Below are 21490 nucleotides of genomic sequence, written 5' to 3' on the forward strand. Positions count from 1 at the left end.
ATTGAGAGGAGAAATTCTGCCTTTCACATACCTAGCTCTGGGGCACAATGTGTACCTCATGTGAACTGAGAGAAATACAACACATGAAGCACAGTTCAAGCCCTGTTTAGAGATCACATTGCAATTTTTTTTTTCATTTTAAGTTGTATTTGGTTTGCATTTGGCAGTGCACAAACATGGTTTTACTACCTAAGAAAAAAAGTGAAACATTTAGATTAGGCAGACTTAGGTAGGGAATACATACCTGGCAATGGGGCATTTTCCCCAGCAGTCTGGCCAAAATTCCACCTGTTATAGCATTATGTGGCACAAGATGCAAGTGCAGTGATTTTTAAATAAAGCACATAAGTGATTAAGGGTTCTAATCCATATGTAAGATACTTTCTACAAAAGGTATAAAAAGCCAATTTCTCACAACATTTTGATTAGGACTTTAGCACTAAAGAAATATAATAATGTTAAACCTGCTTTTTGCAAGCAATTTATCAGTAATCCTTGCATAATTAAGCTTTTCTCTTTAGTGTATATAATTAATGTTTCACATATAACCTCAAGTTAATGTGTGTCCAATTTTCTGGCTATGATAAGAATTATATTAAATACAAGGTTCACATACAGATATATGATGGGCACAATGCTTTTGTTCTAATCATCATGACTCATCACATATCTCAACTATGTGTTTAGGACAGTTAAAACTTGTGAAGTACGTATGTAACATAAACGACTCTGTTTAGTCAGAACATTCAACGGCATTCATGAGAAATATATTTATAAATAGAAATTCTGACTATTACAAAGGAATGCATTACCATAAATAATTAAAACCACACACATATAGACCCCTTTGAAGTGTATTTCCATTAATTGTGAAATTACTATTTTGTCTAATTTCCATAGTGGAAAGGTGGCTCTCCTGTGGCAATATCTGTTAATAAAGGTTAGTTTCAATTTTTTGCATATATGATCTCATGGGTTAGATTCCCAGTTGGGACAAAAATATTATAACACTGTGCAAGCCCCAACATCACAATATGTCATAATTTACCATATTTTACCTTCTAAATTACAAGTATTCAATGCCATGCCATTAAACATTCTGCTGTTGCTCATTGAAAACTATGTCAATAGGCTGAACAGCACACATGGCAAAGCTGAATGCCATGTAGCACACCTCTACTGCTATGTACTGTAAGTAGTGCAATGTATCTGCCAAGGTCTCCATCTGCTTTCAGTTGCACAAATGCAGTTGGCAAGGCATTGCATCTTTGCACAATACCAGTAAAATGTCAATGCATATTTTGTTATCTTGGCTTTTGCAGACATGGCTGGCATTGGAGAAAATGGTATTATATTTAGAGCAAAAAGGTGGGGCATTAAGGAGTCCAGGACTTTTGCGGCACTCCTCATGAAGCTCTACAGCAGCATGCTGCTGCAGGGAGATTATACTGGGTTTCAGAATAGGAATGTCTGCAATGCATCACGCATTCCACCACTACGGATAAATGTCATCACTACTATAGTGACCTTAAGAGGCACAAGTAGGACCTCATAAGATGATGCAAGGCTGCAATTTATGACTGAGAGCATCACCCCAGTTGTGTAAGTATACTGATCCATAACCTGCTATGATATGGCGTTCATGAGCTAGCCAGCAAATTTAGGTACTGATTATGCTTTCATATATATCTTATATCTTTCTTTTTGCATTGTACAGAATCAGAGGAGATAGCTGCAAACCATGAGATGAACCAGGAGATATTAACACGCTTCAGAGTGGCACTGGGTAAGCATGACTCACATACAAATTCAAGCCAAAACTTTATTTTCATTCCCTCAAACTCTAGAATTTTGAGCAGACATGCCTTGATCATGCATGCCTTCCCCAGTAAGTCAAACTGCTTGCATTAGGGAATCAGAGCACAATCTTAACTGTGTGTGGATTCAGTAGCCACAAGCAGTAATTAATTGTTATTACTAGTTAAGTATATATAAAATATTAATAGCAATATGTCAGGAAGAATTAAATTATGGTAATTGCAATTATCACATTAGAATGCATAAAGAAGTAAACAATGCTGTTTCTTAAATCATAGCATTGGCATTTGCTCATTTTATGACACATAAGTACCATTCCATAAAATATTGATGTGACAAAGGTGTACAATACTAAATTATCGTAACTGTTTATATATTGCCAAACTTTTTTTTAATACAACACTGTGACATGCCATGTATCTAATTTTCTCTTTTGGTTGTCTCCCCCACTCTTTTTTTTTACTTTTGGAGGGTTACAATTTATTAACAATCTTCTGTTTGTATAACCTGCTTCTGAAAAATTAATGATTAACAGTACAAAGAAAGAGACTAACCACTGCAGCTTGACCCACCATACTTCCACAGATGTCAGCACAGATTCACAGCACTTTGTGGTCATAACCTGTCAGTGTTACCTCCACATCCTCTTTCCTACCTACTCCTACTACATCAAATAGCTCTGCTCTGACTGCAGGAGCAGTAGAAGTGGAAGTGACCATTTGATCACATGGCAGGTGCTAACAGGGCTGATGTAGGATGTAATGGAGAGGGTCCTTGGTGCACATAATGGCTGGGTTGGAAAGGTCTTGTGTCACATTGCAAATATGATGCCATGTCCAGCATTGACTTAGGGAGCTGCTGCAGGAGACAGTGATGACAATTATGAGGGTGAGGACTAATGTCTCACTATTCACAATCTGGACATGGGTGTGCCTCCAATGTCTCCTACCTATTCCAAATGTACTGTCCCCTAACTTTTTTCTCCATCACCATCCCTGTCTGCCTTCTATGTCTGTGCATGCTTCCTAACCTACACTACCTACCTGACTCTGTCATTCCTAAGCACATTTCCGAACACAATTCCCCCATTAGAAATGTACACCCCATACATAGCTCTCCACTTTGTCTGTGTATCATCTTCACACAATTGATTTGGTCCAATTGGCCATATGACATTATTCTATTCTTGTTACTCATTACTGATGTGGTGACTCTGCAGAGTCATGAAATTGTGTGTACAACTGTACATTTATGTTGTGAAGGAGTGGATAGCTATGGTGCGATCCAGCTTATTAGTGGGAGTGGTAAGGACTAGTTAGCTTATCTACCACAAGAGTAGTGGTTTCTGGCTCTGAAATTGTAGTTTATTGGCTGTTTAGGCAGTTTTTCTATCCCTTTCAACTTTCAGGTTTAAAAGTCTGTGGTTGTGCAGGTTTGCGCTTGTTTAAGACCCACGGATCCTGTTTTGGCATCCTGCAGACTACAACAGCAACAGAAAGGAGAAAGAGACTTTAAGTGCCTTCATTTCGATTTTTTTATTATTATACTGCTTTCTGCACTTGTCATTTTTTTCATTTAACTACATTTATTTTAACTGTATTTGCTTTAGTATTGCTAGACACTCAAGTATGCTAGCTTGCACTGCATTTAAAGTACATTACCAGTGCCAGAAAGTCTGCTCTTCAGTTTTTCCCTTAAGATCTTGCTAGTCTTGCTAGGTCTGCTGTCTTGCAGTTTAATTAGCTTATTTACCTAGCACATAATCAGGCTTTTTGTAGCAATTATTGTAGCACACATAAGTGCTATAAGCACTAGACGTCCTATAATGAAACAGCTCCAGTACTTAGTAATGATGACCATTCCCTCCTAGCACATCTAAAGGTCAGTTTTCTGTGCTTTCTCCTATTAACCTGGTGAAACTGGGCATTCTGATGCAGTGTAGCAACTTCCTCATGTACACAGACAACCCTCTCCTCTTACCTCCCAATACTCAAACTTGTGAAAGGTGCGCTTATATTTGCAAATTGGAAGTCATGCACTCTCCAGCCAAGAACGGAAAAGCTGGTCAAGAGGAGAAGATCAACACCTGCCCCACATCACATGGAACACATAGCCCTCCAGAGCACCCACCATCACGGCCCTCACATAAAAACACAAACCACGTAACCACCTTCATGGAGGCTCTCAATAAAAATCTACCCAAACAGAAGAGACCTCCGAGATAGAAACGCATGGGACCGCCACAACACAGCACAAACCACAAGACACATAGCTCACCTCCACAGTGTGCCCCATCAACCTAAGTCCCTAAGGCAAAACAGCTTGCCCAATACAATAATCATAGGTGACTCAGTAGTGAGGCACACTGATGTTTCACTCACTAGGTTGAATAAGGAGAAGGTAACAGTCAGCTATCTATCAGGTGCCAGAATCCGACACATAACACATGCACTCAAGTCACTCCACAACAAGTATGACTCTGTCATTGTCCATGTGTGTGTGAATGACCTGAGATGCACCTCCCTGGACTACATGAAAAGAGACATGGTGGAGCTCTCGAATTATGTGGCCCAGGCATGTATGACCCTAGCCCTGAGCAGTATCCTGCCATCGTCCAGAATGATACCACAGTACAAACAGAAAATGATTGACTTCAACAACTGGCTAAGTTTCTAGCGTCATTCTTAGGGGATCCAGTATCTGTCTGCTTTGGATGACATGAGTGACAGACTTCGATGCTTTTCCATAGATGGCCTGCATTTGTCACCTCTAGGTTTCTGGGTACTGGCTAAGGCTCTTGCTACCTCCATAGTGCCTTTTTTAGGTGGTATTCCAAAGACCAAATTACCACCATAACAGCTATAAATAAATGCAATCTGAGGATCATTCTTCTCAATGCTAGAAGTTTAAATCTCAAGATGCCCTTGTTCAAAGCACTCCTCAAAATGAAGAACATCAACATTTGTGCTGTAACGGAGACCTGGTTTAAAGCAGCAGAAAGCACTCTTGCTCTACCAGGCTATAACTCATTCCACAACTTTCTGCCCCAGAACATGGACTGAAGCTCCAAACGCGGTGATGTCGCTATATTCATAAAGGATATACACAACTCCAGACTAGTAGCCCAACATAACGCATCTGAGATACTCCAGGCACAAATAACATTGGGTAAGATGGCAATTCAGGTTGTAGCCTGCTATAGGTCCCTAACAATGTCCCAAGACTCTCAGTCCACATTCCTATGCACCCTGGAAACTATTAAGATCCAACCCAACACTCTCATATTAGGTGACATTAACCACCCTTCCATCAACTGGAATAACTACTCACGCACCAATGCACTGGCCCAGCGCTTCCTGGAATTCATCAGTTCCAATGCCCTGGAAATGCTCATTCTTACCCCCACTAGAGGAAGCAACATCATTGACCTGGTTATTACTAACATGGGCCACTGTTGTGCTACACCAGCAGTCAATACCCCCCTGGTTAGATCTGACCATAAACTAATTACCATGGAAATCCACATCTCACCCACACCCCCAGCAAAGGTATACACCATGAAATTCTTCTCCAAAGCTAAATTTGGACTCCTAAAAACAGAGGTGGCTAACTTCACAGCACCCATGCCAATGGAAAATAGATGCATGAATGCTGAATCATACACCAATGCACTGTCCGAACATGTACATAAATGCATGGAACTAGCCATAACCAACAGAACCAAGATGCTCTCCTCCAAAAAAGGAAGCCAATCTAGTGGTCCCCTGCCATTAATAAACTCTACAATAGAAGGAAGAAACTGTTGCAGAAAAAGGTGAAGTCTCAAGACTGGAAAAATTCCCTTATTAGCTTCAACAAAAAGTTGAGATCCCTCATCAAAACCTCCAATACCAGCTATGAAGGCAAAAGTGAGGCAGACACTAAAAACAACCACAAAACCTTCTATAGTTATATGAAGAATCTCCACGGCAATACCCAGATTTGCTCTGAGTTACTGCACAATGGTACCTCCTATACTGAGCCAACAGATATTGCCAACATACTGGCTAGCAGCTTCAGTGCCAACTTTACCCCCCCCCCAAGGGACCAATTCCAATACCGGATGAGTGGCAGGCACTCAGCATTATTGCAGCTCAGGTTAAAGCTGCGTTGTCCAAGGACAATAATACAGCTTCCATGGGACATGACAATATCCCTGGCTGTGTTCTACATGAATTACAAAGTGAACTGGCACCACATCTGTGTGCCCTGTTCACTCACAGGCTCACCTCAGGCTTCATCCCAACCAAATGCTGCACTGCTACAGTCATCCCTCTCCATAAAGGAGGAGCGGTTACAGATCCTGGAAATCATCACCCCATTAGCCTGATGAGTATGATATGGAGGGCTATGGAGTGCATCATCATGGACATAATTAACAAGGATATAGGGAATCTCCAAACTCTAGATCCCATGCAATTGTTTTTTGTGAAAGGTAGATGATGACTGCTTAACCTGGTTGACTTCTTTGAGTCAGTCACCAGAGCTGTGGATGAAGGTAAGGCAGTTCATACAGCCTACTTCTATCTGGCCAAGGCCCTTGATACCATTCCTCACTTAGGAATTGTTGATAAACTCGCCAAAGTAGGCATCAACCCCTATATCATTAGGTGGGTTGCAAATTGACTCACAGATAGCATACACAGTGTGAAAATAGTAGACTCCAAGTCAGACTGCTGACCAGTCACGAGTGGAGTCCCACAGGGATCAGTCCTGGGTCATCTCCTGTTTGGCATCTACTTCTCAGAAGTCCAGGCCAACACAGAGGCTGACCAAGTTCACAGATGACTGCAAGCTTGGAGCCACTATTAACTCCTCAAGTGATGCAGATATTCTACAGAAAGGCCTCATTGAGACCAATGACTGGTGTCAAAATTATGGCCTTAAACGTAATGCTAAAAAATGCTTTGCCATCCCCCTTTGGGAAAAACTCAGGTCTCACTAATTACCATATCGATGGGAGCCCACTGAACACTGAAGGCGCTATAAGAGATCTGGGGACACAAGTTCACAGCAACCTCTCCTTCAACCCAGGGGTGTAGCTAGGATTTTCAAATTTGTACTGACAGCTCTCAAACTGCTACCCCCCTCCCCAGCCAAGCTACGGCCATTCTCGTAATTCACGGTTTGCTCTTTTAGTGTCGATGAAGAGGCATTCGCTGTAATGCCCCTTCAGTAATATAATATAAATTCACTCAAACTCGATTCCTTGAATTGAAAATTAACCTGAAATGTCAGTTCTTTGAAAAATGCAGCATGGTAGTTGGGGTAGAGACTTTATGCTTTTGTTTTCTGTAACTAAGGTACAGGTTTTGAGCTTGAGTAAATTACTAACCACCTGCTACCACTAACTAGGATGTTTCATTCACACACACACCCCTACCTACCTCTTAGTGCAAGAAATATGGACAAAGCCTAAAATAAACAGGGACAGATATTAAATAATGTTCTCGTGAACTTAGAAAGTTGCTAGAATAACAGGATTTGTGCTAGTATGAATTTTTCTAAAGGACATGAAGTCTGAAGCTCAAATGTCTGTCATTATTTAGCATCTTCAGCCTTCAATGATTTTCTAGAAAATCACAAAATTTATGAGGAACAGACAAAAAATATGGGGCAAAAATCTGGACATTCTGCAAAATTTGGACAGTTGAGAGGTATACTACCTACCACACACACACACACACAAACACACAACCTCGCAACCTCTTACAGCAACAAACTCATAAATAAACCTGAGGCAAAGGCCCAAAAATAAGGACATTTTTTTTAAATATTGCTCTTATAAACTTAGAAAGATAATAGAATAGTAGTAGGTCTTGCATCAGTACGAATTTTCTGAAAGGTATGAAATCTGAAACTGAAATGTCTGCATTATTTTCTAACTTCAGTCTTTAACAATTTGCCACTAATTTGCCAGAAAACTGCAATTTTATGAAAAACGGACCAAAAATGTGAGGCAAAAATATAAAATTGCCAGACAATACAGCTGGAAACCTGTCAAAGGAGGGACACCATTTTAATATGAGCACAGATAACTTAGAGCAGCTGACAAAATTAGAGAATCTACATGCATTTCTGAAATAAAAGTAATGTATAACTCTGATCATTACAGTTATTTATAAAAGTAAAGTAAACCCTCTATGTTTTCTTCCAAAATTGCTATTTTGTGAAGGGATCATTAGGGGAAGAGCAACATTTTGAGCCAAAATCAGGGACAGTTGAGGTTTGGCTATGCCTAATTCTATAAAGCAATTTGCATGTACCTCTCAACCTGTTAATGCAATAAATCTGGACAAGGCCAAATATATTGAGGGAACATATAAACAGCACTAAAAATTGCTCTTGTATAAACTGGGACAGTTGATAGAACAGGTCTTATTTTAGCATGCATTTTTCTGAAGGTTATAAAGTCTGAAACTAGTGTGTCATTATTTAGTGACTTAATTCCTAAATCATTTGCCAGAAAACCACAAATTGAGGAACAAACCAAAAATAAGAAGCAAAAATCTATTCATTCTTTGAAAATCTGGACAGTTGGGAGGTATAGTTCAGCTGGGCCTCTCTAAGTTTGCCGGCTTCCCACCTCACAAAACCATCGTCGAATGGAGCCTCCCCCTGCAGCCATTCCAATGATCCATTACTTTGTTATTTCACTCCATTTACCATAAACACTAATGTGCATACTGATTTACTTCTATGATGATTTGAACTTCATTTGAAAGTTTTATTTTGCATTTTACAGCACAAACACTAAGACATCTGCTAAACAAACTTGGCATTAAAACTTCTCTGCCCTTGAAACTCACATTCATTGAAACAACATTAAAACCCACATTCAAAGAAAAATACATTTTACCCGTGGCAGATAAAAATTAATTCTGGGCTGCTTTTAAATCATAGGCCCCTTGCATATGAAACATACATGTACTCTTTGATACACCTTCCTATTGCTTTGAACATTTTTCCAGTAAACAATGAAACAAAACTGCCCAATTCAGAACATTTCCATCATAAAAGTCTAGTCAAACTTCTACAGTCCACCATTATCAGTAAATAATATGCACAATCTCTGAAGTAGTAAAAAAAGTCATCTAAATAAGTCCACGTTAAATAAATCTAACTAATGAAGAGGTTGCTGCTAGCAATCACCTTTATATTTCATGACTTCACCGAAAAATAGTGTCTGATGCCCCTGAGGAATAAATTGCCTAAATTACATTAATAATAAGCTAGTAATATTGCAATAGGAAATGGATGGCAAACTGATAACAGGCTCCTAGTTAGTGTCTTAACTTTCAGTACAGCAGCATTCACCCCTTATGGGAGTAGAACCAACAACCTTCTGCATTAAAAGAAAGTACACAACAGTTTGTGCTACTAGCAATGTGAGCCGACTTAGCATAATCAGCACTAAACTTCTCTTCCCCTGCAGCTCTCAGTTCCTTGTAAAATCTACGCAATACTCAACTACATCTCAACTTCGCAGCACAAGAAGTCTGGAAAGAGCCAAATTTATTGGGGTGGGTCAAAAGGGCAAAAAACAGGAACACATTAAACATTGCTTGTATAATCTTGGAAAGCTGCTAGAATAAAATGCTGTGTTACCATCATACATTTTACTGCCAAGGTCACTGTGCAAAATAGTCAGAACAACATATCACTATGCCAAATCACCTGCTTTGTGAAAGAGAGGAAGACTGAAACTTAAGTGGCTATCATTTAATGAATTCAGTTCTTACCATAGCTGTCAACCTCTTAGCACAAAAGACCTGGACAAACCCAGTAATGAGGGAATACAGCCCTCAAACATATTCAGTGAATTCAGTTCTTGCCATAGCTGTTAACCTTAGCACAAAAAACCTGGACAAAGCCAATAACAGGGTATTACAGTCCCAGAAATAAGGACAAATTTCAAATAGTCAAAAACTTAAAAAAATTGCTATAAAAAAGGTTGTGTTAGTATATATTTATTGCTAGAATAAAAAGTTGTTTTACTATGTCACAAACACAGGGATAAGATGCAGACTCCACACAGAAGGCACCCCAGCCAAGAATCAAACCAGAAAACCTACAGCTGTGAGGCAACAATACTGCCACTGCACCCTCAAATATGTAAGGAAGTAAACATTCAGAAACCTGAAGTCTGAAATTTAAATGCCTGTCAATTTGTTAATCAGGACAGTCTGACTTGGAACAAAAAAAAAAACATAATTCTCAGCAGAGGCCCAGGAAAAAATAATGCAGACATGTCTTTGTAACATGGGAGGACACAAAAGCAAACTCACACAAACACAGGGAGAAGATACAGACCCCACCCCACAAAGAAGGCACCCCAGCCAACAAAAGCAAACCCACACAAACACAGGGAGAAGATACAACCCCCCCCCACAAAGAAGGCACCCCAGCCAAGAACCAAACCCAAGAACCTACAGCTGTGAGGCATCAATGCTACATTGCTACTACTGCACCATCAAATTTCAAGCATTGCAATATTTAAAAACCACAGATACAATACAGATATTGATCAGATCAAATATGAGGCAAAAATCTGCAATTTATTTTACAAATGGTGGTGGGTAGGGAATTCAGGTCTTTAACACCTGCATACAAGGTACAGGGTTCAAGCCTGAGGTATTCCCTACCACACCACCATGAGTAATCACCAGTACATCCCACCTGGGGCATTTACACACACACACACACACACACACACACACACACACTAACCCTTGGTTGCAACTTGCAAGACCCTTGCGACCAACACACACACTCTCTATTACTTACCAACCCTCGGTTGCAAGACCCTTGAGACCAACACCAACATAACGCTTGAATCGAATCCTTCCGCTTTGAATAACGCTTCCCTCGTACATCCTCCTGCTTCAACATAATGTTTGAATAACGCTTCCCTCGAAAATCCTCCTGCATTCAACATAATGCTTGAATGAATCCTCCTGCTTTGAATAACGCTTCCCGCTCGAAAAGCACTAGCCGGAAATACATGTGCGTGCGGTGAGCTCCATTCTGACTGGCTGCCCTGCTGACGTCATCGTGCAGTAAAGCGTGAAAAACAAGAAAATTTAAAATGCTAACGCTACCCCCCTTCTTAATAAGTTGTACTGAAATCAGTACAGTGCGTATGCCTCCCGATGTCCCTGCTTCAACCACCACATTGCCACTGTGGTCAGAAAGTCCTTCCATGTGGCATATCTCATTACCAAGGGTTTTACATCCAGGAAGAAAGAGGTCATCATTTCTCTCTACTCTTCCCTCATTAGACCAATCATAGAGTATAATGCCTCATTTGGCATGTACCTCACTAGATACCTGCAACAGCTGGAGAGGCCATAAAGTACCTCATGAAGAGGATCCTACACCTTAAGCAGATGCCCTACATGGACAGACTCTAAAAACTCCAGCTATTCTGTCTCATATCATCTAAGAGGCAATCTCTACTTGATTTACAAAGCCATGTCTGACTCAGCTCTGTAAGAAATGCTACATCTAAAGAAACCCCAATACCTCCGCAACACACCCTACAGAGGCCTCAACCTCATTACCATAATCAACAGAACATACTGGAGGGACAGGTTCATAATCCAAAGACTGCCCATGCTCTGGAATAGACTTCCCATACATGTCAAGCAGAGCACCTCACTGACCCTCTTCAAGAGAAATCTTGATGAGTGGATGGGAAATAGAAAGTTCACCCCTAGGATCATTCATGTGACTCTGCTTGATAGAAGCACTGGTAACTAACGTTGGGTGGCACAGTGCCAGGGCACGTCAATGGGCTAGGCTTGTAAAGGCTGCAGGGCCATTAGCCTAGTGTACACCTATGAACCTATGACTCTTCTGCAAATTCCTGCATTCTTTCCCATGTCCTACCCTCTGCTTGCCAACCTTATTTTTGCCACTGGCCTTATCTACCCATACCTCTCTACCTGGAAACATCTAAAATCTGGGCAAAGGCCCATAAAAAATAGATACAACTGGACAAAAATTGGTATGCTGGTTGTGGGTTACCATCATGAAGATTGAAGTTACTAACACTAAATAACAATAATAAAAACAAAAAGCAGCACAAAAACAGAACCAAGTACCACTAAAACCCAAAACACTGCCCCTGGAACACCAGTGGCAGAAATAAGTAGTCCATAGGTGTAATCCCAAATTCTTTAATAAGTCACAGCAAGTAAAACACAACAGTTTAGATCTTTCATTCAAACACCTTGAACTCCATCAGAACTGTTCTCACATTTCTGCTTTATAAACAACAGAGCTACATAACAACAACCACTCTGGATCACAGCATGTATATTAGGAACCTTAAACAATTAAGAATCAGATTATATTGGCATCGTGCATGTAGAAGGATAGACATTGCACAAGCCATAATATGCAAATTAATGTTTAAGTAGCCAACCTTTTTCTTTTGTCAGCAAGCAGAAAAGCATGAAATGTCCTAGTTTCAAGCATAAAAATGTAATGAAAATGGAGCAGCTGAACCAGCAAATGAGTTAACATAGGGGGCCTATATTAGATCATTGAAACGGCTGAATTTCGAATGATCTAATATCGAACCCAAAATCTCAAATGCTGAAAACAGCGAAGCTGCACAAAACCGAATTCTTTCCAAGGGAAATAATTCATTTGGCCGTTGTTGTGGCTTCGCTGTTTTCAGCGATGCGGTGGAAAGTTATGGGTTGGGTTAAGGTAAGTGTGTGATTGTGCAGACGTTCGGGTTAGGACGCGGGTTAGGTGAGTTAGGGTTAGGGAGTGGGTCAGGTAAGTGTGCGATTGTGACAGACGTTAGGGTTAGGGGTGGGTTAAGTGAATTAGGGTTAGGGCACTGGTGAGGTGAGTGTGCGATAGTAACAGAATTTGGGGTTAGGGGCAGGTTAAGTGAGTTAGGGTGCGGGTGAGGTGAGTGTGCGATAGTGACGGACCTTAGGGTTAGATCTTGGTTAAGGTAAGTGGATAGATAGTAGTGTATGTGCAGTGTAGTGTAGGGTTAGATGTAGCTTTTAAGTGTATGTTTGTGGATTGCTGCTTTTTCGTGTGCTTGTGGTGTGTGTGTGTTTTTTGGAACAGCAATTTTTTTCCCTGGGAAAAAATTTGCTGTTTTGAGGTTTCGATATTGTTAGGGTTCGGGTTTTGCAGTTCGACATTACAGCATTCGATAATGAGCCGTTTTTGATGATTTAATATAGACCCAACATAGGATATGCAAGTTTTATTATCTACTATCTAGTTAAAGGCTTCCAATACAATTACTATATGTGTGTTTCATGGTTAATTCAAGTTTCACCATATGGAGAAAAGTAACAGCATATAAGTTTTGGGTGAAAAGTTCTGATTACATCCGCGTGTGTGCATGCGTTTCTGTATAAGTGGGAAATTTTAGTTTCACCCGTGTGCACTCATGCATGTTGTAAAAAGAGGTCCTGGAAGTTAGTGTATATTTCTTCTGACCACTATAGTACATAAAAGTATACATAAAGTTGGGGCAAAATTAAGTAATTTAATTCCACCCAGTGGTCTAAAGCCTCAAATAGTGTAGAATACTATCATAACCAATGATCAAGTACTATCACTAACCAATGATCAGGTGCTATCACTAACCAATGATCAGGTACTATCACTAACTAATGATCAGGCCCTCATGAACTCTCAGCAAATTTCAATAAGGTCTTTATAAAACAGTGTGTTATCTTCCATTTCACAAATGCTCTCAGAGCTACCGATTAAGGAGAACCATAATTGTAGTTTTAACTCCTAGACACCAGCCAACACTTGCCAACTTGGACAAATTTAGATTAGGGCTTCTGAGCACAGGCATGTTCTCTTCTTGTGATAACAAATTAAATAGTACCCTCAAAACTGAATCGTAAAATGAAGATGTATGCCAAAGCAGCAAAGCTTCCCCAGAAAGCACCACAATCATTTCCTCTTCCACAAAAAAAACACTGTACTGTCTTGTATTATCTCACTGCAGCAGGGACCCTGCAAGAACAGGATTTGGCTCATTAAGAGGGAGCACTCAATCACCAAGTGCACTCTCCAGTGAAACTTTTAAAAGATTTCTCATTATTGACTGAGCAAAAGTGAAGGAAATAGCTTTGATGCATTCCATGTATGCATCCTATACTTACTTAAGTTTTCTACCACCACCTCAAATAAAATGCCATTAGTGAAGAAAAAAAAACACAAGTAGTGGTACATCAAGCCTCATATATGTCTCTCAAGTTAACCTGGATAGATAATCAATTTGAGACTGTGCATCACAGACTAAGACTTGCAGATACATTCACTTAACCTCACCATACCACCCACGTCTAGTTCTAGTAAAATAAATTCTGCAGTTCCTCAGTGCATCTTAAATATTCAAATTAAGAAACAAGAACCTACGCAAGTTTGGTTTTAATCAAGACTGCCCCCCATTAGATCAGGAAATATCCATGGGTTGAGACTTTTTACCTGACAAGATAGCCTGGCATAGTCAAATGATAGCAGCAAGCAAAAGAGAAAACTCAGCTGAATGCTCCCTTTGTCAGCTGTTATTTTTTATGGGGCATCATTTTTTCTCCATCCCTCAGTCCCACCAAAGTCTCTGAGTCCAACAAGCAATCAGGCACTGGCTCATGAAGCTGATGTCATCACTCAGACCCCTACACATTGATGACCTTGTGGGATATACTGGTGATGCATGATGATATTAGCCATAAATTAATATTGTAAATAAAAAAAAAAATCAAGAATCAAAGTGGCCACTTGGAAATTCATGGCACATCATTATTTTGACCTCAAAACTGGTAAATAACTAGGAATTTGGTACAGTTGAGATTCATGTATCTACCCTGTTTTCACACATTTAATCTGGTCAAAAACTAGATTCATACACAACACGGATGGCCATAAATGGCATATGAAAAAGCCTTCACTTTATGTCCTTGCCATCTGCTCAGAGGTTGGCATAGAGCAGCAATGCTGAGTCACAGTGAACACTGTTTAACTTCTAATTGCAAAAGAGGAAGATTTCCATTTAATATGCAGTACTCCAGTTACATTCACACAAATGTGTTTAAATCGGCTTGCTAAGGGAAGACAGAGTAAAGGCAGGCTAAAGGCAGTACTGTGGAACAGTTAATGTAAAAGTTCTTAGGCTGCTGGGTGTATTAAATAGGAGTTCCTATGTGCCATGTTGAGATAATTACATTGTTTGGAGTATGATGTTTTTGCTTTGGGTCATGAGTTTGATTACACATGTATGTCAGTTTATTACTTCATGAGATTTCATATTCCTATCATATATTTAAAATGAAACATCTTTATTTCTCTCCATATAAAACATAATATAACATAATATTGGAACAGTGCAGTAAGATATAATTTTCAAGAACACTGCAGCCCCCAACAGGGAGACTTATTAAATCTACCTTATTCTTGATAGGTATGCTTATTTTTTGCACTGTCCTATCCTTTATTTGTACCTGTAGCAAGCAGTTTATTGTGTAGAGCATGCCATACCAATAATGATTGAATAAGTAAGACTAAAACACCAATTAGATGTTCCTACATGTCCCACAGCTATTCCTGCCTGCATCTGTCTCTGTCTTTCTCTGTTCACCCCTTCTGCTTCATTAAGTTGTCATTGTAGTTCAACTGTTTCATTTTAATGTTGAGAAGTAGTAAAGCCTTTGTGGTGTGATGAACTAAGGCTCCCATGTGTGGAAAGCTTGTTGAATAATTTCAAGGGCTCTGATCCAGCCATTAGCTGAGTGATACTGACTGTTTCTAGTACAGTGATTTATGTGTACCTGTTGACTACATATTGTTATAAGCCTCCATTATACTTCTTCTGTCATAATTTACCTTGTCCCTGCTTCCATCCCCCCATCACTTTATCTTCTCCCTTCTGTATCCTAAATCTTCCATCTTTGCATTTATGCAATGTCTGGTACCAGGCAGCAACTGCAACTAAGGCTAAATGAAATTACACAGATTATGGCAATATCTTGTGATTTTTGTTTTCTTCATCCACATAACTGTCTCACACTTTGTGCACCTATACTAAGCTGTGCTGACTTATTTAATGTACTTTTCAAGAAGATTAAGTGCTGGATGTACAGATTAAAGTGGTAATTTCTGTAATGGTCTTCAATATATACATTCACATTTGCTGAAATCTGCTGTGAAATGCTAACTATCAGAATTATGACTTCCTTTGTGGTATGCTTAGCTAATACTCGGGTATAAATCTTTTTTTCTTGGAATACTCGAAAGATTCAAATCCAGATAAATGCCAAACTGTTTCTGGATATTTTGTATGACTACTGTGGCTGTGAATGTTGGCTAAATCTTTGCTTAACATGTCATTATCCTGTTGCTATAATTAATGTACCTGCTACCCATTGTGAAGCCTATCTTGTACAAATCTTTTTATCAGGTACAACTTTTTGTATCAGAGTTGCAAGAGGAACATAGAGTAATGCCAATTCACATTCTAAGTTCAGCACTTCAAGATATGATTACTCATGCACTAACACTTTGCCAACAGCAGCACAATTCAGCTTAGCAGTGCTGTGCTCAATGAGGAAAATAAAAAGAAAATCAAATAATTATTTTTTTATGTTGCACAACATTTGTATATCTGTATTACTTTTGTCAACAGGTGATCTTGATTTCAGAATAATGTTGACTCACTTCATTCAGTCATTTCATGTATGTCTGCTGTACAGTGTTTACATTTGCACCATGTTACCAGCTTGGTTAACCTTTTCGCAAAGAATCCATCATTTTTTATTATTCAGTGCATTGTCCTATGTACGACTTGCACATTTGTCTTGCCAATGCACATAATGCAAGTATAAGGCAATACAAGTGTGCAGTCATCCCAACATGAAGTCACAGGCATGTTTGATTTATTTTGTCATCCCATTATGCAGAAAATGTCAATGTCCCCTCACAATAATGCAGTGTACATTAAGGATAGTATCTGCATTTCAAGAGTAAAGTATGCAACTACATGGGACAATCATAGTCATGTTACATTGTCCTGGGACACATATACATTTGTTGTAAAATCTGTAATACACAGCACCATCTCTTCTAAACAGTAGATGTTAACATTTTCATATATCCTATTTCACATTGTTAATGTATTTTTACAATGTGCTGATAGCTGTCTCTCTCATCCCATCTCCATCCTTTAAGTATAGTTAATGCCAAGAGAATGTGGCTACTGTTGTATAGCTTGTGATATCAGTCTTTAGGGAACTGCACAGAGTATCTATGAACAGTGTGGTAGCCAAATCTGGTATTCCCAATGCAAATAGCGTCTAAGTGGTGGCCTGCGTAACTTTCATAGTTACTGCTTTACAAACATATATGGGCTAACAACATAAGCAACTCTGAGTATTGAATTACGTTCATAGGGTAGTATTTATAAAATCCATATTGGAAATCCTCTTTGTAAAATTTAAGAGCTGTATTGCCATGGCTGAAGTAGTTTGGAGAGTTAGTACTGATATCAATGTTTTCAGTTTGTCTTGTCAAGAAATATTATTTGCCTAGTCTATATCAATGTATTGATACAGAAAGTTACCTATTTCCCTTGTCAGTATAGCATGGAAATATATACTATATACAGTAAATCTGATATTTTTGCAAGAAATATACTGTGGTCCCTTTGAGCAAAACACACTCCTCAGTATCCAATAAACTCTGAACAGGAATACTGCTATTCCTGCACGGAGTGAACCATGTCTGTTTCTGCATAGCCTTAACAACAGCGCACCTTGCATATTCATGAAGGCAAGCAGACATGAACACTACTGAGTGCAGGGAGCATGTTTAAGTAGTGTCCGCAAATCTAACACACACCCTGCACTCTCAAAGTGCCATACGGCACTTTTTCAAATGCATTTCAGTGTCCTTGGACATTGAAAGTAAATATAATAGCAAAACATTGTCTGCAGACACTGAAATAGATAGGAGATCATGACATAAATGCAGGGTGTATCTGACAGGTACTGTCACAGACACCCTGCATTGTCAAAGTGCCATGCGGCACTTTACAAGTGCTTTCAGTGTCCATGGACACTGAAAGCAGCTATGTAGATAGGAAGCAATGCAGGGGATGTGTGACAGGTACTGTCACACACCCCCTGCATTATGAAAGTGCAGTACGGCCATACCCTTCAACTGTACAGGTTTTCGCAAAATGTCCAGATGTCTGCCTCTCTTACCTCTCAACCTCATAGAGCAACAAATCTGGACAAAGCCTAAATAATGGGGGGACAATGGCCCAAAAATAGGGACACTTTTTGAATATTGCTCTTACAAACTTGGAAAGTTGATAGAATAACAGGTTTTGCATTAGCATGGATTTTCTGAAGGGTGTGAAGTCTGAAACTCAAATGTATGTCATTATTTCCTGACTTAAACCCTCAGCGATTTGCCAGTGATTTGGTAGAAAACCACAATCACATGAGAAATGAACCAAAAATATGAGGCAAAAATCTGGACATTCTGCAAAAATTTGTATAGATGGTAGGTATGCTGCCTTATATTTTTGTTGTGTTCCCCCAACTATCTGTCCCTACCTGCCAAATAGCAGAGGATTGGAGTCATTAAATAATGACAACCATTTGAGTTTAAGAGTCCACATTCTTTGGAAAACTCGTGCTAATGCAAAACCTATTATTCTATCCACTTTCTCAGTTTGTAAGAGCAATACTTAAAATATTTCCCTATTTGTCCCCTTACAATTGCCCTTACTGTGACTGACAATGAGTACTGATACATGTAAATAAAGTAATTTTATTAATGTCCTTCTTTTTCCATTCTAAGGTATGTTTAAGTGTAGCTGACCTGGTTTGTGCATTATGGGCCTTTGCTTAGCATTGCCTAAACATCTCATAGCAGCTAAATAAAAATGTATAGCTAAAAATCTCAACAATGACAGAGTAGTGGTTAGAATCCCACCTTTGCATGTAGGCATTCACAGTTCGAGTAGCAAGACAGATGCTTTATTTTTGCATGGGAAAAGCATTGTTAAAATTATTTTTTTATGTTAAATTATGTAGTAAGTGAAATTTGTCACACAGGGTAGTGTAGCTGGTCCAAAATAAAAGTGTGAGTGCATATAACATGTGAAGTCACCCATGTATACACGTGTCCCATACAATATAAGTCACACCCTAAGGTAATGTAATGAAAGTACATAGGGAGCTTTTATGTAAAGTAAATCATATACACTTAATAATATGTCAGTAATGATGAATTAATCTACAATCCCTATGTTTTTCAAATGAAAACTGAGCAATGATAAGCAGTGCTCAGCTATGCTTAGCTGGTTTAAGCATTGCTTAGATGTAAATTCTAAGTAGCATTCAGCTCAGCTAAGTGGATATTTGCACTGTCAAGCAGAGCTCAGTATTTACCCCTTTAAGCACTGTTCAACCCTTTTTAGCGGATTTGTGCATCACTTAGCTGAGCTTAGCATTTTCAAAATGGTCCAATGACAGCAAAGGGTGGGAATATGGCCTTACTTAAACCATTAGAACCTGTTGTAGTTTGATCTGTGCAGGAACTATGTCAGGTGTTGGAGAGGGCTCACACTTTCGTGTGCAGTGCTGGGGCATTTTGGAGTCCAGGGTCATGACTGGGCTCAGCGTATCAAACCATGATGACAGACTGCTGCAGGACTAGTACCAGGGCTCACAGTATCAAGTGGAGTTCTGGGACTGTCTGGCACATGACCTCACCAGTGCCACTTGTATCCCCCGAACTGGTGAGCAGGTACAACATCACTATGCCATCCTAAAGAGAAGGAAAGGGACCTTCCTCACCCAGTGGATCCAAGATGCTCGGGGCAACCATGCTCCAGCAGTTTATAAGTGTCACAGATATAGGTGTACCAGAATCTAGCCTGAGTATGTGATAGATGGGTATGCATAATGTTTGTATCTCACCCCTACAGCTGCAGTGGAGAGAGCTAGTAACAATGAGGCTCATGCAGACAGACTGACATGGATGTACCAACAGGCTGGTGAGCACAGGTCTATCTTGCAGTATATAATGGCATAAAGTTAAAGGAGTACATTGTTTACTGCCAGTAGGTATAGTGTGTACTGTGTCTAATGAATAAATGATGTTTGTCACACTAATAGTGATCCACAGGATATCCATTTATTAAAGTGTCATTTCACTGTAATAAAGTTGTATACCACAAACTGTTGTGTTTACTCTGTTATGTTGTTGTAGAAATAGAATGTGTACAGGTTCTTCACAACAAATATGGTGTTGACAGCACAAAATAACTGAGGTTGTTCTGAGTATCAGCTAGTATGCAAAACAGTAGAATGCTGAGCTGTAAAACAAGATATAAAGGGAATATGTAATAGTGTATGCACTAAGTTCAGTACCCTGAATAGTAATGTCTATAGTATTATAGTGTGATCCCTGCAGCATTGCATTCTTGTGCTAACCTTTGCTTTCCAGATTGTATTATGTCAAAGGATTAATACACAGTACAATAACTATCTGCCATGCAGGAATGTCAGGATTACAAGGTCAGACTGTCTAACACAGAGAGTATTAGGCAGAAATTAATCAAGCAAAAGACATCAGTTTCCCAGTAGCTCAGTGTGATGAAAAATAGCCCTGCTGTTCATTTTATCACACCAAAGTACAGTTCGAATCCAGTGAGTGGTACTGAGATGTGTGCATATATACACTAAAGAAATCCTGAATATTTGTAGAAACAGTCAGAAAGTGTTAACAGATATTTTCTCCACAGGTCTTACAGGTAAACAAATATGTGTAGTAGCTGTATTAAGGGTAGACTAATACACCATGAACAACTGTTCTACAGTCCAAACCCATATGTCTGCAAATGACACCATTATAGGTGCATACACCATGCACTGTCCCCGGTACATGTCCTTTAAGTGTCACATTGCCATGGCTAGTAGTCACTGCTGCCAATAACCTTGGACATAGATAGGAATCCAGGGACATAGGCCAGTAGCAGGCTCACACAACATCAGTGCAGGGTACCCCTTCTCTGTCAAGTATGTAACCCTGACATGTACAAGCCCCCTCCAATAATGTAGCCATTGTTCTCCCAGTCTGCCCCATACCATTACAGGTTGTCAGTCTAATGGATAATGGGTATGTATGCGCTACAGAAGCTATGGGCCATAGGTAGATGTAAAGTGAGACCAGACCTGTACAGTATTGAGCAGTACTGTTGTAAAATATAGAAGCCTATACAGTTCTTAATGGACTTTTTTTTCTCCCCCACCCCTCATTTGCATCAATAATTATTATTCATATACTACAAGTATGTAGTTTTCAAAACCTATTTTTGGGAAATGTGTTCTATTATTGCTCAAATATTTAATTGGTTGCTTATTAATATACCTTGTTCAAATATTATTATTGGTGGCCTGTTGCCATCAATGCAACTTGCAAGCTGTTAAAATGCTTACTGTTATTCCATTTATGCATGTGTTCTGTTTGCTATGCAACTGTTTCAAATCCGTTGGTTTGGGTTAATTTGAACACAATGCATTCTGTTATAACTAATTTTAAAATGTTTTGTTCATGACTAACCAATACA

This window comes from Protopterus annectens, chromosome 1.part2 (assembly GCF_019279795.1).
Source record: "Protopterus annectens isolate FY-2018-M chromosome 1.part2, PAN1.0, whole genome shotgun sequence".
Taxonomy (NCBI): Eukaryota; Metazoa; Chordata; order Ceratodontiformes; family Protopteridae; genus Protopterus; species Protopterus annectens.